The sequence below is a fragment of the Miniopterus natalensis genome, chromosome X, assembly GCF_054644295.1.
Source record: "Miniopterus natalensis isolate mMinNat1 chromosome X, mMinNat1.hap1, whole genome shotgun sequence".
NCBI lineage: Eukaryota > Metazoa > Chordata > Mammalia > Chiroptera > Miniopteridae > Miniopterus > Miniopterus natalensis.
The window spans coordinates 20,820,443-20,844,494 of NC_142103.1; the positions used below are offsets into that span (position 1 = coordinate 20,820,443).

The 24,052-nt window shown below is 41.2% G+C and overlaps 1 protein-coding gene across 2 annotated transcripts in view; it reads left to right on the forward strand.

Moving 5' to 3' along the window:
- The first annotated feature begins 21,188 nt into the window (after positions 1 to 21,188).
- Positions 21,189 to 24,052, forward strand: part of AMOT (angiomotin) — a 62,521-nt gene continuing 59,657 nt past the window's right edge. Inside the window, exon 1 of one of the 2 annotated variants that reach the window (XM_016198031.2) lies at positions 21,189 to 21,584. The gene's annotated coding sequence lies outside the window, so the exon portion shown is untranslated. The remainder of the gene's footprint in view (positions 21,585 to 24,052) is intronic. The other variant, XM_016198026.2, reaches the window with a different exon arrangement.

Consider the following 24,052-nt stretch of genomic DNA (forward strand, 5'->3'; position numbering starts at 1 on the left):
ATGTTAGCATATTTGAATAATAATGCTAAAGTATGATATTTGCTTATTTAGCATAAAATGTAAGTATTTTAACATAGGGGTGACATCGGTTCCCCAAATAATATTCCATACATTTAAAAATAATTTTTTATTGGAAAACAATTTAAAACTTAGAAAAGTTGTAAGAATAAAATGGCACATAGAACACCCATATACCCTTTACCCAGATTCACCTATTGTTAGCATTTTACCCCATTTTCTTTTATGTAACTATCTAATCTATCTATAGTCCGAAACCATTCAAGAGTAAGTTGTATGCATCAAGACCTTTTGCCTGTAAATTATTTGATGTATAATTCCTAGGTATTCGGATATTCTCCTACATGCCACAGTACCGTTAACAACTTCAGTGATTTAACAATGGGACAATATTTTATCCAATCTACCATTTGTTTTCTAGTTTTTTCAATTAGCCCAATAATGTTCTCTATAGCATACTGCCCCTCTCCCAGTAGGATTGTGTATTTAAATTAGTTGTCATGTCTCTCTAGACTCATGTAATCTGGAAGATTTCCACAGGTATTCTTTATCTTTTACAACATTGGATGTTTCATAAATTTTAAAATTGAAATGGCATACTTTCACAAAGTATAGCAGTTAAGAATATAGGCTCTGAGAATCCAAGCTCTGCCACCCATTAGCTGTGAAACCTTAAGCAAGGTCCTTAATGTCTCTGTCTCTCAGCTTCCTCGTATGAAAAATTGGGTTGATAATAGTACTTCTTAGGGTTGTTGTGAGGATTAAATGAATTGATACACATACAATACACTGAATAGCACCTAGCATATGATAATTGCTCAGTAATGTTAGATATATCAATTTTTCTATGATTCCAATGCCAAATCAAATGCATATAAATTCACTGAGTACCTCTAACTTGCAAGATATTTTACTAAGGCCAAGTCACATTTACCTCACCATTTACAGAATCATAGAATATTGTACTACAAAAGTCCTTAAAGATCATTGCTTCTTTTTTTAAAAAAAAAAAAGTTTTTATTGATTTTTAGAGAGGAAGGGAGAGGGAGAGAGAGAAAAAAAAAACGTCAATGTGAAAGAGAAACGTTGATCAGTTGCCTCCCACACGCACCCATACTAGGACCTAGCCCACAATCTGGGCATGTGCCCTGACCGGGAATCAAGCTGGTGACCTTTTGGTGCAGTAAATGATGCTCAATCAACTGAGCCACACTGGCCAGGGCAAAAATCATTGCTTTTTAATTTTTCTCTGTTTCACAGACCCTTGGGAATCTGGTAAACTCTATGGAACTACCTTCCCCCAGGGGGGGAAAACAACAACACTGTCGTGAGTTGAAAGGGGGGCTCCCTAAAAAATATGTTCATGTCCTAATCTCCAGAACCTGTGAATGTCACATTTTCAAAAAGTGTCTTTGCAGCTGTAATTAAATTAAGACATTTGAGATAAGGAGATCATCCTGGATTATCCAACTGGTCCCTAAATTCAATGACAAGTGTTCTCATAAGAAACACACAGAGGACATGGGCAGAGAGGAGGTAATGTAAAGGTGGAGGCAGAGAAGTAGCCAAAAGTCAAAGAATGCTGCAAGCCACCAGAAGCTGGAAGAGGCAAGGAATTAAATCACCGTAGAGACTTTGAAGGGAGCATGGCCCTGGGGGACCTTGATTTCAGACTTCTGGCCTCCAAAACTGTGAGATAATAAACTTCTGTTGTTTTAAGTCACCAAGTTTGTGATAATGTGTTATATCAACCACAGTAAACTAATAGAAACATACAATCATATAGATTTCAATTAGTTTGTGAAACCCAGGTTGAGAAACCCTGCTCTTATCCTTTCTCATTTACCAGTCAGGAACCAGGGACTCAGGTAGGACCAAAAGCAAGGTATTTAACTAGGTAGAGGGAGGGCTGAGTGTGGCAACCCAAAGGCCCTAATGTGGAACAGGATATGGAAAATCTCAAGGAGCACAGCCATGATGGCTGTGCTTAGCAAATCAAGGAGTAGGACTGGAACTTTTTCTGTGTACCTCATCAACATCTCAGTTCTTCCTGCTTTGGCAATAGGCCTCTTTCCCCACTCCCATTATTTGAAAACTAGAGAAAATAAACATATGGTCACATTGAAAGAATATGAACAAAGGACACTTAAAAAAAGAAAGTAAGCAAACCTAATGCAATGGGGATGGGCATACCATTTGTCCAAGTAAATTAAGATATTAAAAACACAGCCATTCAAAAAAGATTGTACATATATTTTTCCCTAAAAAAAAAAAAAAGAATATTAGGCAGAGAAAGTGAGAGCTTGGGCACTATAGAGATCAAGCCTGAAGCTAGGTCTGGAGAAAGATTATGCTCCCCAACCTTAATAACCAGGAAATGCTTTTAGAGGCCTGGGCTCATTGTGGGTTGAATTGTGTCCCCATTCAAATGATATGTTGAAGTCCTAACCCCCAAGTACTTGTTAACGTGACCTTAGAAATAGAGTCTTTGCAGGTGCAATCAAGTTAAGATGAGGTTATCTGAGAGGGCCCTAATTTAATATGACTGTCATTCTTATAAGAAGAGAAGAAACAGAGAGAGACACACACAAGAGGGAAATAATATGTGGAGACACAGAAATGCACAGAAGGAAGACAGTCATGTGAAGATGAAGGTAGAGATTGGAGTTATACTGCAAGAAGTCAAGGAACACCTGTGGCTACCAGAAGCTAGAAATAGCAAGGAAAGATCCTCCCTTAGCAGCTTGAAAAACAGTGTGGCCCTGTCAACACCTTGAGTTTGGACTTCTGGTCTTTCGAAATGTGAGAGAATACATTTCTGTCCTTTTAAGCCACCCAGTTTGTGGCACTTTGTGAAGGCAGCCCTAGGAACTAATACATGCCTTTATTTGGGTATCCATGAGACATTTACTGAATAACTACTATGCACCAGGCACTATGCTACATACTGGGGAAATACAGAAATAAGATAGGATCTATTTTTGTCTTAAAGCAAAATTCAGCTTTCTATGATAGATCAGGCCATTTCCTATTCTGTGACCTGGCTAAGACATATTTTTTTCCCCCCATTTGCTCATATATGTAGAGTATGTAGGCGCTCTAAAGTCTAGATTTATCCTGGCATTTCTTCTAACAATTCTTTTTATCCAGGGACACGATCATTCATACAGTTCCCTCCCATGGGAAAAAGGGAAAGTTTTTAGGAGTGATTTCATTTTGTTTTCTGTCTGTATGTTTCCCAATGAATCCACATTTCCAATGGCATTTCTCCTGCTCTAAAATGAGGAGCTCCTCACATGAAGGGACAACACTGTGGCACTGTTTCATTCCCCCAAATTAATAAAATACACAGTTCAATTTATGTCACAGTATGAGGCCTTCACCTCAGGGTTTATGGTGAGTATGAGGGGAAAGTGCATATCGAATGCCAATTAAACGTCAACCTCAGTAACAGAGCCTAGGCCTTATTTCTTAGATCTTGCTGCCACCATAATAAGCCCTTGGCTAATTAATGAAGTAGGCAGTATTTGTCTTTATTTCATTCCCACATTTATGGTTGGCGACCCCATTTTCTATCATGCTCCACCTTCTCCCCTCTGCTTAACCCCAGTGTGTTCTTGGTTTGGCTCACTGTGGTAACTTTGCCTGCTAAGGTACTAACTGATAAGGTGTCAGCATAAGGTATCACCCCCCATAGAAGTATTTTACTTTTAAAGAGGGCTATGTTAGAGATCAAAATCCCTCAAAACCAAAATAAATATAGCTCTAATGAAGAACTGGCATGCTGTGGATAAATCCTTTGGGACTGACGTCCTGTACCCTTTCATGTTCATTTATTTAGTTCTAAAGGACATGTATGGAGCATGTACTCTTTGCCTGATCATGCCCCACATTTTATTTCACTCACTCAGCTCATTATATTCTTTACAACAACCTCATGAAGAAGTTACTGTCATCTTAATTTTAAGGAAAAGGAAACTGGGGAACAGAGAATTGAAGTGACTTCCTATGGTTACAGAGCAGTAAAGTGTAAAAGTTAGAACTAGTTCCCAATGTCTTTCTGTCTCCCAGTCCAATACTCTTTCCTTCTTTTTCTTTTTTTCTTCTTTCTTCTTTCTTTCTTTCTTTCTTTCTTTCTTTCTTTCTTTCTTTCTTTCTTTCTTTCTTTCTTTCTTTCTTTCTTTCTTTCTTTCTCTTTCTTTCTTTCTTTCTTTCTTTCTTTCTTTCTTTCTTTCTTTCTTTCTTTCTTTCTTTCTTCTTTCTCTCTCTCTCTCTCTCTCTCTCTCTCTCTCTCTCTCTCTCTCTCTCTCCCTCCCTCCCTCCCTTCCTCCCTTCCTTTCTTCCTTTCTTCCTTTCTTCCTTCTTTCTCTTTCTTTCTTTCATGTTCTGGCTCTGGGTGCGGCCAGCAATTAGAAGAAATGTGTGTTGTTTTTAATTTATCTTTATTGTTGAAAATATTACAGGTGTCCCCTTTTTTCCCCATTAACCTCTTCTACCTCCCACCCACTCCCCAATACTCTCTCTTCTGTACCATGCTGCCTCATTAAACATGTTATAAATCAAATAAATGCCTCCTTATCTGGAAAATTCTGCTTGAGCCTTATGGGATGGTGTGGGACTGAGTACAGCATACCCATGCCCTCTAAGAACTCGAATATACTTCCTTCAAATCATATCATGTAGTCAGTGCCTCAAGGCTAGTCCTGTATTCCTAGACTATCTTGTAGGTTGTCTTACAAAGTTCTAAGGAACACTCATTCAAAGAGTCACTCAGGGTCAGGGAGAAAAGGGGGAGGTGGTTGACGATGCTTTTATTCAGATGCTTTCTTATAGTCAAAGTCTGAAAGCCTTCCTTCTATGAGCACTATTTCTCCTTGAGTAAGCAGTAGCCTCCTGTTAACCTCCAGTATCCTGCTAACCTCCTGCCTCCCAGAAGTCAATTGACTCTCCTAAATAAGTTACACTTTTTCTATGTTGAGAAAATACAAATTCCTACATCATCAAGGCTTGCTGTCTCCATGGATGGGCAGTTTCTGTAGTACCTTCAGTAAAACTTTTTCTCTGCTCATAGTATCCCCTAATGCTCCACATACCAACATCTCTCCTGCCCCCATATTTTCAATTCTCTGTCACCATCATGCTTTCCCTGCTCTGTACCTACCAAATCTGCTCTCCAGAAGGGATCATTTCTCAGCCTTTTACATATCATGTGAATAAGTTCAAATTCATTCATCCATTCCAGTAACAAATACTCTGAAGGATGTACTATATGTAGACGTCATTGATAGAAAAAAAGACATGAACACTTTCCCTTAAAGAAGTTATTTTCTAGTGGAAAAATAGATCAAAACATTGTAGTATAATATCATTAGTTTTATATTCAAAGCATGACCAGAGTACCATCTAAGACAGGGAAACATCTAACCCACACTAGGAGAATTGAGGAACAGTTTCTCAGGATGGTAATGGCTAAGCTGAATCTCCAAGAATAAAGTAGTAAATAAATAAGCAAACAAGACATAAGGATTTCCACAGAGAGAGAGAGGGAGAATGAGAGAGAGAGAAGGAGAGAGAGAGGTTTGTAGGTCTCCTGTGATTCTGGCTTGTGTGATTAGGCAATAAGGTAAATGGTGGTGTCATTCATGGAGATAGGTAATACAGGAAAAGACAGATGAGAAGTATGGGTAGGAATGGAGACTGACGATATGTTTGATTTTATACATGTTAATTTTGAGATGCCTATGTAATATTCAGGGGATTTCAGCAGACAGGTTGATACATGGGTCTTATAAGGATTGTGACAGGTGGTAGTGATTTTGGAATCATCAGTCAACATGTCCCCTTGGTTTTCTGTGAGATCAAAAATGTCTTTGGCTTCTGAATCCTCAACAGCATGTGGAAAAGACATTTTTATTGGGGAAAAATTTCCAGGCATCCTTGAAACACTTTCATGGCCTTGGCCACTTGCTGGCCTTGCCCTCCCAGCTCAGTCTAGCTGCTCTTGACCCAGGATAGGTTTGTGGACTTTGATTGTAAAATATAATATATGCAATGATTAAGGTATTTTTCAGGGAGTGGTGAAAGACATAATAAAGTCAAACTTGGTACCTGTCAGTCTTGTTCCCTCACTAAATAGCATTTATGCATCAAGGAGGACAGGATGGAATAAATAAGAGGCTGTATATTCCTGGCTTTGGCCTTCTTTGTTCTTAATGCTTTGTAATGTCTGTCTGACCTTTAGTTTATACATCCTCTAAACCATTCTGTACCACCACCAGGTTACTTTTTGTAAAGCAACACTTTCATCAGTCTTCCAAGCCTCCCCCCAAAAAGGTTCTGATTATTCTAGTTGGCATTCAAGTTCCTCAAAAACCTGGTCCTACCGTACTGTCAAAAAAAGGTTGCTGCCACCAATCCAATGCCAACACGAGTCCTCAATCTGGGGTGCAGTAAAAGGAGAGACTTTATTTAGGAGAACAGCTTGTAAATCAGGGAAACACAGCCTCCAGTGGAAACTGAAAGTGTGCTACCGAACACAAAGGGGAGGCCTGCTTATATGCTTCTACAGGGGAAGTGCTGGCCCTGATCCAGCATTAGTCTATATTTATGCAAATGAAGAATCTAAATTTGCAGTTTCATTAGTCCAAATACCACTGTCCTGATTGGTGGAAATTGCAGGTCCTGATTGGTCCCTATAGAGCTGCTCTGATTGGTTGGTAAAGATGCAAATGAGGATAGAGCTGGACAGCTCCAATTAGATAGGATGGATCTCAGCCCTTTGGTAGAAATACAATTCCATGAACTACTTTATAAAGGTAGGCTCAGCCAGCAGGAACATTTTGCAGGAGGCTTGGCAACCCCTTCTGTGAATTTTCCCTGAAATGCAACAGGAATGAGAGGGCCCTGAAAACATCGGCTGCTAGACTCTGATTATAAATTTAGATCCAGTTAACCACAGGAGTCCTTTTTGACAAGTATATTTCTTCTCCAGGTCAACATTAATTACATAGCTGGACTGAGCTTTTCCTAGCCTCTACACAAACTGTGTACTCACTTGTACTGAAAACAAACCAGAGTTTTTCAGATTGTAAACCCTGGTAATGCTATTAGTTCATGAGCTTGGAATGTCTTCTACTAACTTGTCTACCTACAGTCATTCAAGGAAACTTCATTGAACATACACTATATACCTTCTTTGCCAATCAAAGTTCATATAGCTCTCTTCCCTATTACAGCAAGCATGGTTACAACAACCATATATTCAGAATTAAATGACAGTTTGACAAATATATGTGTGCTATGGGACAATCAGGAGAGACTATTTAAAACTGAGGTTATTCCCTCATCTGAAATGTATTAGAGAACCCTTGGTATAGTTATTTTAGCATTTGTCTCGCCCGCTATGCTGGAGATTTTGGAGGCCGAGTCCAAGTTTAGATTTCTTTGTACCCCACAAGGCACCAATGACATGCTAAGTACCTAATAGTTGTTCACTGAGTATTTGTGTTCTTTTTTAAAATATATATCTTTATTGATTTCAGAGAGAGGAAGGGAAAAATGGAGAGGGAGAGACAGAGATAGAAACATCAATGATGAATCATTGATCAGTTGCCTCCTGCACGCTGCCTGCTGGGGTTTGAGCCTACAACCTGGGCATGTGCCCTGACCAGGAATCGAACCTATATCTCCCGGATCATAGGTTGATGCTCAACCACTGAGCCACCCCAGTCAGGCCTAACTGCTGATGTTCTTTGTTTGAGCCTGACAACAGTCTTTAGGTGTGGCCTACCCTCAGTAACTATGAAAGTAGTGCACAAGGAAAACCAATGAGTAAGATTAAATTCCAGCAAAAAATACATTTTAACAGAGGAGATTAGCCCTTCTGCTGAGTAAGCTGAGCCCTAGTAAACTGATCCTGCCTTCTCCAAAGAGCTATGGAAATAAATCACCTGGTGGGTGAAACAAACTTAGTCTCCATTTGCAGGGGTATTTTAAGTGTCTCCATGGTTTAGTCCTCTACAAAAATCTCCCCATATTTAACATCTGCTCCCTCTTCAAATTACCTTGAGCATTTTTCTAAGACTTGGTCAAAATAAACAATGATCTTTCACTTTCCAAGTGTCCACCAAAGCCAAAGGGATATTAATTAGAGGCAGGAGGGAAGGGAGCCTAGAGCTGGTCTCACCAAAGGAAGTTAGTTTTTTCCCTGGGAAAGAAATGAAATGTGAGTTCATAAGGTACAATAGAAACCTTTTAAACTCTTCACTGCTAGACTAGAAATTGAATGGAAGAGATAGATGAGATGGTAAAATGTGGCAATAAATGAGTCAGAAATTTCCAGTAACTTAGGAGAGAAGGTGATAAGGTCAAAAGTGCTTCAAACTCCTGGAAAGTTGTAGGAATCAACAAACATTTTGTGTAAAGGGCCAGGTAGTAAATATTTTAGGCTTTGTAAACTACAAACCTAGTCTCAGATATGCATTCTTCTTTGTTTCTTTTAAAAACTTTAAAAAAATATATCTTTATTGATTTCAGAGAGAGGAAAGGAGAGGGAGAGAGAGATAGAAACATCAATGATGAGAGTCATTGATTGACTTCCTCCTGCATGCCCCCGACTGGGGATAGAGACCGCAACCCAGGCATGTGCCCTGACAGGGAATCAAACCCCCGATCGCCTGGATCCTAGTCTACGCTCAACCGCAGATCTTAGTAGCAGTTTGTCTACGTCTGCTTTAGAAGATTGTGTGTGCATACATTTCCATTTGATTTCGACTTGAAGGATACTTACTTAGGTAAAATCAATTCTGCAGAATCAGAGGGTGGAGACACTCTCTGGTAAATGTGAAGAGGATTTTTAATAAGGGAAAGATTAAATCCAAGACTAATTACCCAGGGATCATCAACCTGCAAATAGGGCAAGTACTCCCAGCGCGAAGAACTAGCTGGAGGAGGGGGCCAGGTTTGAGTGAATATAAGGGTCTGTGCAAAAGCTATTTGAAGTGAAAAAAATAATAACCAGGGAGTGTGATTTGAGCAGGACATTGAGCATCTGGTCAAATTGAAGCTGGGGAACTCTCCCAGGAGCTTTCTGAGCAGACCCAAATGCAATCTGGAAGCTGGGGTCAAGGAGAGGCAAACCCTCAGGGTGCTTTCTGACCACAAAGGCAGGGGGAAGTCCTGGGCTTTTTACCAAGCAGCCAAGACTGCACTTTGGGATTAAGTGAAATCTCTGCAAAATGTAACTTACCTGTCTGGGATCAGTCTAAAATACCTTATGGGGTAGAACTTTAAGGATGTAAAGAAATTATGCCTGAAAATTTGGAGTCTGGGGACCCTGGGCGTTCTGATGCAAGAGAGGAAGAATTTAGAAATGTTCCCTTCCCCCACAGGAATCACTTTTCACTCGGGAGAGGAAAGCAGGCCTGAAGGTAGAAACTACAGAGTATCTAAAGAGCACCTGACAAATATGCTTTTGAGAAACCAAAGGAGGGGCTCCCCCTGATGCTGACTGAAAAGACCTGAGGGCAGTAAGTCTTAAGCTTAGATCAACTTGTCAAGAAGATAGAAAGAACAACGCTTTCCCTCACCCACGATAGCCCTGGGCTAGAGCCTTTAAGACTGAATAAGTGCTTGGTGCCTAATTGGGAGGAGAAAGGGTTAGTGTGGTAACCACACTAACCACAGGTCTCCTAAAAATAACCATATATTTCAGTTTCCAAGGTGTTTCCACTAACATTGTTTCATCTGAAGCTCACAACAAGCCAGTATGGTTTTAAGACAGGACAGATTACTCTTCCCCATTTTTACAAATAAAGAAATTGAGGGTCGGGAAGGGTTGAGAGACTTGTCCAAGTTCTCACAGCTTGTAAGTAGTAGTGCCCCCCTCAAATCTCTCAAGATTCCAAACCCAATGCTACACCAGAGCAATGAATTTACCTGCTCAGTTTATCACAGATGCTGAAAAATAACTTTGATTTTGGATTTAAACACCAAGTAGGACGGGGAATTGAGAAGAATTATAAATTATTCAATTACACAAAAACCTGTGTCATGAAATACATGTTTCTTTCACCCAACAAATATTTCCTGAGCACCCACTATGTGCCAGATACAGGATGTGCTAGGTATTGGGATACAAGAGCAAATAAGATACTGTGTAGGACCTCAGGGAAACCTAAAGTCTGGTTGGGAATCCAGAGAATAAATATATTTTTTTTAAAATGTGATAAGTAATCTGATAGAGACAGGAACTAGGGTGAGAACTGAAACCCAGGGAATGCAGGACGAAGTGAGGGTGCTGCTAGCCCACAGTGCACCATGTTTCCCAAACACCTGACCAATGCCTGCTCCACAATGCTGGAAATGTGATAGTACATGAAATATGACACCTTGTAAAATGAACTGCATAAACTGTGAAACAAGTCATGTTTCTTTTGCTCTGTAACAAGGTAAAAACTGAACTTTTAATCAAGCTGGAAACTATGAGCCATGAAAAACTATGAGCACATCCCCTCTCTTGCCCCCTTCACACACTATGCTTCTAGAAAGGGGACTATGGGACTAGAGGGGTGAGACATTGAACTTATATTAAAAGTTTGGTTGGTTAATGTCACCTGGGTGGGAGCATGACAGGAATGGTTGTAGGAGAATGTCATGATCACAGATTTATGCTCTTTGATATCCTGAAGTTAATGAAGGAGGAAAATTTATCCAAATGGAGGTTAAACCTACTGCTTAGGGCCACCCTGGGCTAAATTTTGCTGCAGATGGAACTGCCACTGAGGAAACCATAGTAGAAAAAAATTGCCACCTAGGATGGAAAAACTCATACAAGCCACTTGCTATTACTGTTTTGCAAGAACTTTGTTCAAGTCATCTATTATCTCTTGTACAGAAATTACCTGGCTTCACCTGAGTTTTCTTGTTTCTTTTTAACAACCCTTTGGATAGAAATTTGAGTTTTTCTAGAAATTACCTGGCTCCACAGATGGTGATTGCTTTGTTAAAATGTAATACTACTACTAATAATAATTATAATTATACATATGTATAACCTGTATTGAGTACCTACCATGTTCCAGGACTGTGTGGACAACATGACACATCCTCAAAGATCTTAAATGTTTACCTACCATTCCCACATTGCTCCAAAACATAAGCTCTATAAGGAGGGATTTTGTCTGTTTTGTTCACCAATGTATCCCAAGTGCTTAGAACAGTGTTGAACACACAATGAATACTCAATATATATTTGTTCAACCAATAAATTATAAAATTGAGACTTGAGAAGTTCAGTAATTTATCCAAGGTCGCATAACCAGTTGAATGCGGGGATCTTATCCAAGTTCTACCTGAATGAGAAATCTCTGTGTTTCTGCAACTATACTAGGCTGCCTTTTGGTAAGTCTGTTCCTGTTTTATAGTTCTGATTGGGGTACAGGAAGCAACATCATCCATGAAGTTATCTGGAACCATCTTCTTGCCATCAAAGGCACTGAGCCAGCCAGTCACACTCTAATTAATCTACTCCCTACTGCTCATGTCTTTCTTCTGATCTCACTTATTTGTGAGGCACGCAAATAAACATACCAGCTTCTGCTTAAACAGTTAACAGCCACATTTCCTCACCACACTTTTAATCTCCTTGTTATACACCAAGATTAAGGAACTGGGAGGCAAGAGAACGTGGCTGACATTTCTGATACAGCTCCCGACTCTAGGATTTCATCAGCATTCTGAAAACTGTCAACAGTCAAGAGTTACAAGGAACCCTAAAGATCATCTAGTTCAATAGTCCCACCAAAGGCAGGGATAACTATAAAAATTACTAACTCAGGCCATCCCATGGGTATCCCTAAGGAAGCAAGCAAGAAGGTGCTGGGTGTACACAATGCTACAGAATAAACCCAAGGCTTCTTCCTCAACCATTAATTTTCTATATTGGGAGACAAACTTAAATACCTTACCTATTGAATAATTTAAATACCATTTTTATGTTAAAACCACTTCTGATATAGTTTGTCATACAGAATATGCAATTCACATGAATGTTTAAAGATAAACATGAGATTGAGATAGAGGTGACTGCTAAGAGGATATGTGACTGAAGAAGCGACATTTAGGTTAAGGTCTGAGAAGTAAGATTGAGTTAGCAAGGTGAAGAATGCAAAAATAGTGGAGTGCAGGGGGGTATGTGTAGTATCACTGGTAGAAAAAATATATATATGCAAGGGTTCTAAGGCAAGGGAAAGTATGTGATTCAAACAGCTAGAGGCCTGAGTGCCTCATGCGCACACTCCACAGTCATCATATTCGATTATCCCATGATCTCCTTAGTACCTCCTAAGAGTCCCTCTTTTTGCTCACATCCTGCCAAAACACTGTGAAAATCTTGGTGGGGGTGGCCGGGGGGGGGGGGTCAACAGCCTGGGACTGAGATGTCTATAGATGCTTCAGTACCATCCCAAATTCCTTAGCCAAGACCAGAAAGCCAGGATCACATAGCTGTCATTGCTTAAAGATTTTCAACACTCTTGCTAAAACCATTTAATTGTTTAGATTAGAAACTGTTTGGTATAAAACAGTAAACTCTAGTCAGCCCATTGCATCAAATATTACAAATTACAATATCAGCTAATATTTGTATATGGCTGTTGTTTTATTTTCACTACCACCCTGTTATTACTTATTATAAACGAGGAAACATGCTCCAAATGTGCCCAAAGTCACACAGCTAGTGAGCAACAAAACAAAGACTGTGATACTAGGTCCTTTAGGTGCTAGAGCCCATAAGCTTAGTACCACATTGCACTGCTGAGCAGGGTTAGCAGAGAAGGCTGATTACCAGGGCCTCGATCCCTGTAGGCCACTAAACAAACCCATTGTCCTACCCCTAGAATTCCCTAAAAAGTAAAGGAATAAACTGTGTTAAGTGCCTACTAAATGCCAGGCACTATGACAGGGCCTCAAAATGTTATTTCATTTAATCCTCACAGTAGCCCCTCATGGAGGAGAAATTATTATTCCAACTTTACAGATGGGGGAACTGTGGCCCAGGGTGGTCAAGTAATTTACCTTATTGGTTAAGTACTGGAGCTGCGACTAGAATCCAGGCTTGAGCACACCAAGGATGGTTTAATATTTAACACTTTCCAGGTTACATATTTGCACTCTAACAAGGGTCTTTCCTGTGCGAATATCACAGGACCATGGCAGACCTGAAGACAAGGCTGATTGGGGTCTGCAAGGTGGGCTGTAAATCACACTGGAATAGCATTGACCTACCTTCTGCCTGTAGTTCCTGAAGTTGGGCAGCGGCCAGAGAAGATAAATCTCTGGTTCATTCACAGTCTTCTTCTTCCCCAATTGGGATAACAACTCTCAGACACTTTGGCAACTATAGAAACAGAGAGAGCACCAAATCAATCAAGAGTTTATTTGCAAAGGGTAATGTTGGAACATGAACTTCCTTTCAATCCTACAAACTTAGTACATTTCGAGTTACTGGCTCAGGAATTGGATTTCTGACTCGCTTTCAGAGATTTTGTTTTTTATCATTGACTAAGTCACGTTCTCCCTCTCATCCCACCACCTTTTACAGTGCAGACTTGGATGTGTGTTCCTCAGTCTGCCTACCTCCCTGTTGCTCAGGCTAACCTAGGACTTTACAAACAAATCCTACTGAGAAGTATGGCCAGTCTGGCCCTTTCCAGAAACTCAGGCTGCTGAAGGAGATATGGTATTTAGTTAAGCTGAAGTGAAGCCCTGCATAAATCATAAAGAGGCAAACCCAGGTTACTCAAACAGGACCCTAGGAGGTGCTTGGGGAATAGGCTTGCAGGAAGCTTTATTTTCCTACAGCCGATATATTTCCAAAATGCTGGGGCCCGCAAGTACCCCAGGAGTAACTTGGCTTCCAAATGCTGCAGCAGGTCTTGGCCTTGGAGCACAGTTCTGGTGCTGTTTCCTGAATTCCCACATTGCTGTTTTCCACACATGGATCAGGCTTCAAACTTCCTGTGTCTGGACTGTGTGTACACGCACGTGTGTGTGTGTGTGTGTGTGTGTGTGTGTGTCTGTATATGTTTATGTGCATAGAAAGAGTGGGAAAGGGGGAGGGGGATCCAAAGGAAGAGCATATACTTCAATGTTTTTATTGTATATGTGCTCCTTTGTTCCTTCATTATTCTGATAAAGCTGTTATTTTCTGAACAGCTGGCTTCTGCATGAGCAGGACTAGTACCCTCCTGAATAAATAGGAGATTGACTTTAGGGGGTGTCCTGGAAAAGGCTGCTTGTCAGTGTTTGATATATTGGTAGGATGTTTTTGGTGGGGGGAGGGGAGAGTTATGCAGAGCCATAAATCCTTAGGATTTGTTTTCTCTGGTATATGTACTCACCTCTGCTTTTGTTTCTAAATGCATTTAAATGATTTAGTTGTTCACCAGGCAATTAGAGGAAGATGTGCTCATTTCACACTCACAGTTGACTGGGTGGGTGGGTGGGTGAGAATGTCGTTCAATACAAAGCGCTATGGCTTTGTGGCCTTTTCTTCTAGAAAAACTTAGCTAGGGACTGAGGAACAGACTGAGCCATGTTCTCCTTCCTACTTTTCCTGTACATTTTTAAAAAATATTGCATGCACGGGGCAAACTTTTTAAATTAAAACATTTATCAGCTGCTAAAATGAAGAACCAGGAGATTTTACATTAAAACATTTGACTTCTGGTTTCTCTTGAAAAATCAGAAGTCCTGGCCTCATTGGGCCTACATTTCCCATGGTGTTGACCACAGGAAAGCTACCTCCTTTACATGGGTCCTGCCTTCTTGGCAGCTTCCATCGTTGGTCTTGCCTCCTGACACCAAGCCTGAGGGTTGTTACCTTTATTTTTTATTGTGGATATATATACATACATACATACATACATATATATATATATATATATATTTATAAATTTACCATTTTAAGCCATTTTAAGTGTACAATTCATGGCATTAAGTACATTCAAAATGTTGTACAACTATCACCACTATTTCCAGAACTTTTCATCACCCCAAACCGAAACATTGTTCATTAAATGACTTCCCATCCCTCCCTCCCCTCAGGCCCTCATAACCGCTATGCTACTTTCTCTCTCTATGACTTTGCTTATTCTAGGGACCTCATACAAGTAGAATTATAAAATATTTGTCCTTTTGTGTCTGGCTTCTTTACTTAGCATAAAGCTTTTAAGGGGGACTGATTTTCTAGACATGGATTTTTATTGAAGAGAAAAATAGAAGGCAAAGGAAGATGGGTAATTGGGGATGGAGACCATTGACTTCTAAGTTTAAAGTGATCATTATATCCGTCATCAATATACGGAGGTTCTTAATGTACTCAGGCAACCCAGCGTCTTTACACAGGTGTTTTACAGTCCGTGGTTAATTCTCCTGGTGTTCCGCAAAGGCTTCTCCATATTTTACAGTCACGATATGAAGACACAGGGATGCTCTGCGGATTAGTGAAATGTGTGTGGCGTACTTTGCTGTATAAACTCATTCTCTGGAACTAGTTTTCGCTCCCTGCTTTCAACTTCCACAGCTTTTACTGTCAATCCCATTCACTTAGCACTTAGCATATGATTGTTAGTTGTCTTTTTTTTTTTTTTGTATATAACCTTGAAGGCAGGAGCCAAGTCTCATCCCTCTTTGTTTTTTCAGTCTTGTCCATAATAGCAACTCGATCAATGTTTGTTGATGTTGGCCTCCCCTCCCCCTTCCTTTTAAGTAGAGCTGGAAAAGCTTAGCTTTGAATTCAAACTCAGTTAAAACAAACTGAAGGGTTTTCAGGGTAAAAACAAAAGGAAGTCTTGAGTAGCAGGAGACAAGGAACACCTAAGACGTTTAGAGACCTGGGTAAAGCCGAGGTGCCAAAAAACCTGTTGTTTGCCACAGGCTGAGAAGTGACTCACACACAACCTGATCCATCAATTTCAGAGCTGTGCTCGTTCTACTCTATCAAAATTTAAATTTTGAAGAGATTAATGCCCAAGGCAGGATTTGAGGAGGGGGTAGTAAAGAAATTAAGCGTTTTAGGAGATTCCATTGTATTAAGGCTCCTTAGCTGTAGGGAAGGCAGGTAGGAAAAGTCTTCTGAGGGCAACTTCAAGGCTGGGGTCAGACATCTTACAAACACAGTAACCAGGCCTTTGCTATTAGGATTTGTTTCCCATCACCTTCTGTAATGGCAAAACATGGGAAATGGCTGAAATCATCTCTCAATAGGAGAATGAGAAAAAGAATTTTGGCACATCTATGCAATGGAACACTGAGCTATCGTGACAAAGAATGAAGTGAAGGAAGTTATCCTGAGATGGGAGGATATTTAAAAGACATAATGTATTTTAAAGATTACACACAGGCATAGAGAGAAAGGGAGAAAAGGACTATGAGAATGGAGTGGTCGAAAGGAACTCTTTACTTCTTTTAGTACAGTTTTAATTATACTATGTCCATATTTTTTTTACTTTTACCATTTTAACACTGTTGCTAATTTTAACAAATATACTGTTGTGACCAGTAGTAGTCTGCAGCATATACCCACTCTGCCTAGCTCCGCTGCTGCCCACCCCCTCTCCCTTCCCTAAGAACAAAACAAGAATAATCTTTTTTATGGCCTAATTTTAATTACTTTATTTTTCTATTGTGGGCAGTATTACAGATGTCCCCATTCCCCCATCCCCCCGCCCCTGCCTTTGCCCACCTCAACCCAGCCCCTGTCCCCCCTACCCTCTGGCCATCACCACCCTGTTGTTTGTTTCTATGGGTTATGCATATATGTTCTTTGGCTATTCCCTTCACTTTCTTTCATCCAGTCTCCCCCTTGCACCTTCCCCTCTGACAGCTGTCAGTCTGTTTCCTGTATCTATGCCTCTGTTTCTATTTTGTTTGTTAGTTTACTTTGTTGATTAGATTCCACATACAAGTGAGATCATATGGTATTTGTCTTTCTCTGACTGCTTATTTTGCTAAGCATAATACTCTCCAAGTCCATCCATGCTGTTGCAAAAGGTAAGAGCTCCTTCTTCTTTACAGCTGCGTAGTAGTCCATTGTGTAAATATACCACAGCTTTTTTATCAACTCATCTACTGATGGGCACTTGGGCTGTTTCCAGATCTTAACTATTGTAAATAATGCTGCTATGAACATAGGGGTGCATATATTGTTTCAAACTGGTGTTTCAGGATTCTTAGGATATATTCCCAGAAGTGGGATCACTGGGTCAAAAGGCAGTTTCATTTTTAATTTTTTGAGGAACCTCCATACTGTTTTCCATAGTGGCTGCACCAGTCTGCATTCTCACCAGCAGTGTACCAGGATTCCCCTTTCGCCACATCCTCGCCAGCACTTGTTGTTTGCTGATGTATAGATGGTAGCCATTCTGGCAGGTGTGAGGTGATATCTTATTGTGGTTTTAATTTGCAACTCTCTGATGATTAGGGACTTTGAGCATTTTTTTCATATGTTTCTTGGCCATTTGTATGTCCTCTTTGGAGAAGTGTCTATTCAGGTCATTTGCCCATTTTTTAATTGGATTTTTTGTCTCCCTGGTGTTGAGCTGTATAAGTTCTTTATATATTTTGGAGATTAGCCTCTTATAGAATGTATCATTGGTGAATATGTTCTCCCATGCAGTGGTTTCCATTTCCATTTTGTTGATGGTTTCTTTTGCTGTGCAGAAGCTTTTTTTTTTTTTTAAAAAAATTTAAATCCTCACCCTAGGTTATTTTTTCCATTCCTTTTTTAGTCAGTGGAAGGGGGAAAGAGGAAGAAAGAGAAACATTGATGTGAGAGAGACACATCGATTGGTTGTCTCCTGCACATGCTATGACAGAGGCTGAGCCTGTAACTGAGGTAAGTACCCTTGGCTGGAATCAAACCTGGGACCTTCAGTCCGTGGGCCGATGCTCTAACCACTGAGCCAAACCAGCTAGGGCATGCAGAAGCTTTTTAGTTTGATGAAGTCCCATTTGTTTATTTTTCCCTTTATTTCTCTTGCCCTAGGCAACATATCAGCAAAAATATTGCTATGAAACATGTTTGAGATTTTACTGCCTATGTTTTTTTCTAGGATTTTTATGGTTTTGCGACTTACATTGAAGTCCTTTATCCATTTTGAGTTTATTATTGTGTATGGTGTAAGTTGGAGGTCTAGTTTCATTTTTTGTTCAATTGTTCCAACATCATTTATTGAAGAGACTGTCTCTTCCCCATTGTATGTTCTTGCCTCCTTTGTCAAATATTAATTGACCATAAAGGCATGGGTTTATTTCTGGGCTTTCTGTTCTGTTTCATCGATCTATATGCCTATTCTTATACCAGTACCAGGCTTTTTTGATTACCGTGATCCTGTAGCATAGTTTGATATCACTTATTGTGATCCCTCCAACTTCGTTCTTCTTTCTCAAGATTGCTGAGGCTATTCGGGGTCTTTTTTGGTTCCATATAAATTTTTGGAATATTTGCTCTAGATCTGTGAAATATGCCATTGGTATTTTAACAGGAATTGCATTGAATGCATAGATTGTTTTCAGTGATATGGACATTTTAATGATGTTAATTCTTTCAATCCATGAAGACTGTATATACTTCCAGTCATTTGTATCTTCCTCAGTAAGGCAACAATAATCTTCCCTTGATTCACAAACCAGGTGTCTCCATGTCTTTAACACTCAAATTTTCACCTTGCCTATGAAAAATCATACAAATAACTTCACCTCACACATAAACAGAATCATACCAAGAATGCATTTTGTGCCCGGCCAGGCATGGCTCAGCGGTTGAGCATCAACCTGGGATCCAGGAGATCGGGGTTCTATTCCTGGTCAGGGCACATGGCCAGGTTGCAGGCTAGGCAGCCGATCAATGACTCTCTCATCATTGATGTTTTTATCTCTCTCTCTCCCCCCTTCCTTTCCTCTCTCTGAAATCAATAAAGATATGTTTAAAAAAATAAAATAATTTTTTAAAAAAAGAATGCATTTTGCCTATGCTTCTGTTTCTGAATCTTTCAGCAGCCCTAGCAGAGTGCTTTGCACCCTGAGGCTACTCCACAACATGGCACCGGCCCACTACTTTTCTTGCACTCAGTTATATTCTGAGACCCTGTTCATGGTCAGACAGTGTTTTCTAAGAGCACACTTTCTTTTGCATGCCTTGATCCACGGCCCTTCAGAAAGCTCCCGTTAGACAGGTTTGATTTTGATGTCAATTTTTCATTGGCATGAGTTCATTATAATAGCTTTGTGTTGTCAAGGCATTTACATTTAGACTTGCTTCCTCCTTCTAACGTTTTCTAGGAAATATGGATCTGTAGAGAATGGTGGTTTCCATGGTAAATGTTCCCTCATATTTGTTTTCTCAAGTTCACTTCTGATATACACAGCATGATTTCCTTTTTCAGTACCAGCACCACAATAGATTTAAGTTGTGGCGCCACTGCAGGACTGTTTAAAGAAGAAATCTCACCCACCCTGGCTAGAAAAGGGGTAATTTATTATTCTAACTGCAGGGAGCCAACTTCATATCCACCCTGAAAACTGTAGGAAAAGGGTGGACTTTTAAAAATATAGTTGCAAAACCTACGCACCTTGGATGTAAATGCTTAAAACAGATGAGTAAAACATTTGATTCTCAAGCACATGTGAGACTCTCCACCATGTGACATACACAAGTACAAACACATACATGTGTGAGGTGCTTTGTGGTTTACAGGCTTTTCACACACAATTCATTTTATTTTCATATACCAGTGCCATTAATTTAATAGGGTATATTTTACAGCCTTTAAATTAAGGAAAATTAAGGTTCAGAGATGTTAAGCAACTTAAAAGTCTCACAACTAGCTGGTAAGTGCTAGAGCCAGATGAGTTCTTCCTTTAGTTCCAAATTCCATGTTATCCTGCTACCCTTACATTCTCTGTGCTTTCATTTCTTAGATCTAAAATGGTAGATTTTTCAGTGCTCAAGGATGCTGTTCTTAACCTTCTGTTCTTATGCAATATCAGCTTTTCGCTGCTGGGAAATGTAAACACCGCATTTACACTTCAGGTACCTTTCCCCCTCGTGGCCTAATGAACTAAAGGGGAAGAAAAGTCACCTATTTCTAGAGGGCCGGACAGCGCCATAAAGGTGTACTGGAGCGGGCGACACACTCTCTCTTACGAGACTGAGAAACCAAGCGTCTCATCTTTCTCCTCTCAGCAGTAGCTGGGGGAGAACGCAGAGCTAAACAATAGCCTCTTGTTTAGTTTTATTAATTTTGAGGGCGGGTGGGACAAAAGGATCGGATCGACGGCGTAAGTAACCAATCGCGAGCGAATCCTGGGCCAGGATCCACCAACCGGTAGCTGCAAAGAATGGTGGGTGGGACTTGCGCGTCTCTGCCGGTTCCACCCAGGTCGGCCCTCCCAGCCCTCCCCAGAGGCGGAGGCTCCACAGAGGCCCGCCCCCGCCGCCCCCACTTCAAGAGAGGCCAGCTGGAGGGAGGGGGATGGGGACTTGGGAGGGGGGGGAGGTAGGGGGCGGCTAGGAGGAGCGTAGGAAGAAAAGAGGCTGTCTCGCAGAGCTGCGACCTGGGTGGGGGCCTGCTGGTAATAGAAAGCAAGAAGGGAAGGAAAACGAATGAGCGGAGGGCTGCTCCTTCCTGCATTATTTTAAGAAGTCTTTGCCAGAAGCTGCTTTTCAGCATTTATATATATTTTTTCTCCCTCCTGCTGTGGGGCAGGGAGCTGTACTGGCTCTCCCACGCCACTCCGCTCTGCTGTGGCTGTAAATTATTATTGTGGTCTTTGCAAAACCCTTACCTTCCTCCCAGCCAGCCCTTGCGTAGACTCTTAGGAACACTGTAGCCGAATTGTGCCACGTTAGTGGGAGAAAGACTGCGAAAGCCAGGAGCTCTGGCCTGAGGGGCTGGACCCCGCCGTTCAATTGTTTGAAACTTCCCCGCCCTCTGTCCCCGCCTCTCTTCTGTCCCCGCCTCTCTTCTGTCCCCCTCCTCCGCTCCAGGGTCCAGGCTGACTCCCTCCCCTTTTGCCCCGCCCTTTACTCCGCCCCTTTCCCTAGTCCGCCCCCAACCCCGCTCCTGGGCGGTCCTAGCAGCTCACTACAAGAAGAAAAGCCACCCATTCGTTCCCCTCCCCTACCTCCCATCCTTTGCCCAGGAGCTGCCTTCTTCGCAGTCACGCCCCTTCCTTCCGAGGAGATTTCTGACTGCCCAAGCTGGTAGACTCCTGATTTATTCCTCTATTTCTTCTCCTTTTCGCTTCATCTTCTCTTAATTCTCACCGCCCCCTCCACCCCCACCTCCAGTCTGTCTCGCCTCCGACCATCCGCTGCTCCACCCTCCGGCCCGGTATCCTGCCTGTCCACTGCCACCAAGGAGAACCCGGAGGGAGCAGCGAAGAGGGGAGCAGCCGGGAGTTGGAGTTGGGGCTTCCCCCCTGCCCATCCCTGGCTTTTGGCCCAGGACCGAAACCACTTGAACAAGCCGACAGTCGTCACCTTGCCTTCGTTGCCTTCAGGGGTAGGAGACGCCTGGTTAATTTTCGCGGGGAACTGGGACAGGATCCATGGTAGCATGAACTTGATCGTGCCCTCGGCGTGAGTCGATCTACATGCGTGTGGGGATACCCGTGTGTTCTACTTTCTTTGCAGCTGGCCATGAGTTTTCCAAGATGTGCAGCAAGTTAAATCCGTTAAAAAAATGTATGTTCCTTTCCCATCCTATGGAGATGCTTGCTAGTGGGTACCACAAGTTGATGGTACTTTTACTTCCTTGCCTCCTGGGGTCCTTGTAGGTAGGTCTCTAGGTAATTAAGCACAAAAGAAATTAAAGACCTGAGGGAACTTGAGGTCTACGTTTAGCTCAGCAGGAAAGTCCGTGCTTATCTCAGATTGCTAGATGCATTCCTCCTAAATGCTTAGGGTTGGGGTGGGGGCTCACACTCCCATCCCCTGGGGGCCGTGAATTCTTGAAGTTTTAAAGTCTGGGAGTAATGTACAATGATACACTGTGTGTGTGTGTGTGTGTGTGTGTGTGTGTGTGTGTGTGTGTGTGTGTGTTGGTGAGGAGGAGTTGCCCCATATCTGCTTTATATATATTAGTGTTGTGGGATCATATAGGTGTCTTGAGGGTCCCAAACCTGGGTCACTGAATGTTGGTGCTTCAACAGCAAGATGGACTTATCCACAAATGAAAATGAAGAGAAGGAAAAGTGAGATGGAAAGTGACAGCCTTTGTAGGCTGTAGCAATCCCTGGTAAATTACCACTGATAATAATGTAATAATAATTTGCATCAAGGGACAAAATACAATCAAATGAGAGTGGAAAGGGAAAGTTTGTGAGAAACAGCATTTCTGATGTCTAGCATGCATTTTAGAAAGAATTTTCTGACACCTTGGAGTGTCTAATTTAGTTCTTCTTGCTCTCCCTTCCCCTCCCCCCCAAGGAAGAGTGGAATTTGGGAGACATTTTAAAACTTTTGAATACAACCCTCTTTCATTCAGAGAGGAAGATAGTCACCATAATCTTCAATAATGGAGGGCTAAGGTTATTTAAGTCTTCTTGAACAAGGCTTGTGAATATTCTTTTCTCAGGCCAGCCTCTGTGAAGCCTTCTCAGTTAGACCTTTCAGCACCCTCATTTCGTAGCTAAGAATAGTTTGAGATACCATTTTGGATGCGGGATAAATCTCCCATCTACCTATCTCCAATTGGGCAAGCACTGCAAACTTACAATAGTGGTGGTGGTCAAAGACCTGTTAGTAAGAGGTCTCCAACCCATTGCTTATTTGGGAGCAAATTTTTGACATATTTTAAAATAATTGTCTTGGTTGATTTTAATGGAGGAAAGGGAAGGAGGAAGGGAGAGAAGGAACAGTCACAGGGTGACAATTTTAAAGGCTATCGTGTTTCAGATCAGCTGGGAGGGAAAAGTTGGCCTGGCCAAACAACATTTTATAACTAGCCTGGGATATTTTAATAGCCAGGTGGTTGTAGAGTAGTTGCATCTATTTACAGATGATAACTCAGGTTCCAGTTATTCTGTATGGGTTTATCTGGTGTCATTTACAGACACTTTCTGGCACTACATCATACTTAATTTTAAGATAGTTCTTTCTTTGGAAAAGCCTGGATCTGTAAAATTGAAAGTGCTTTTGCTAATTTCATAGTCTAGATATGAAGTAAACCTCTGACCATACTTGTATGTAGAGTAACTTTTATGTGACTGTTGTGAATCTCTTTACCTATTTAAAAGTTTTTAGAAGGGAATTTTAAAAAGTCATATTCAATACTCTCTTGGATTTAGAAGTTGAAATCTTATTTCTGGTTTATGAATAAGGATTTATTAGTCGAATGCACAACCAAGACATTTTGTGGAGTTGCATTATCTGAAGTTTTGTAAAGAACGAATCAGACTCTTTCTAGAATGCCTTAAGAACAGTCTATTCAGAAAGCAGAGGGATGGATGCTATGACCTTGAGGTCCCATTGAGTGCCAGAATTCTAAGTGGGTACATCTGCTTGTGCGCCTCTCCTAAGAGCTCTCCCAGGGCCTGCGCCTTCTTTAAAAGGGTGTCTTTGTAATTAAGCAGCCCTTCTCCCCCATCCCCCTTTCTTCCTTTGATCCAGCTTTTTAAGGCTTTTTTCCCATTTTGAGACAAGAGGAGTTTCTCACACTCTTCTACTCCCCTCTTAAGGTTTCTTTTCCTTTCCCCCCTAAAAAGTCCCCTGAATTCTCAGGATGGTTAGAAGTTGTTTTGTTTTGTTGGTGGGGGGTGGTTACCAATGAGGATGAGTAGACAATATATTCCCTCTTTGGAAATGCTTGTGACCAGGTAGCCTCCTCCATGGAGACTGAGTATTTGGAATGCATGAGAACAGTCTATTCTTAGGTACTGTCTAGAAGAAATTGTCCTTTGCACCCATTAAGCCCGGCTTAAAACCACTGAAAAGGGTGGAGAGAGGTGTGTGTGCTCGTGGTCAAGCCTT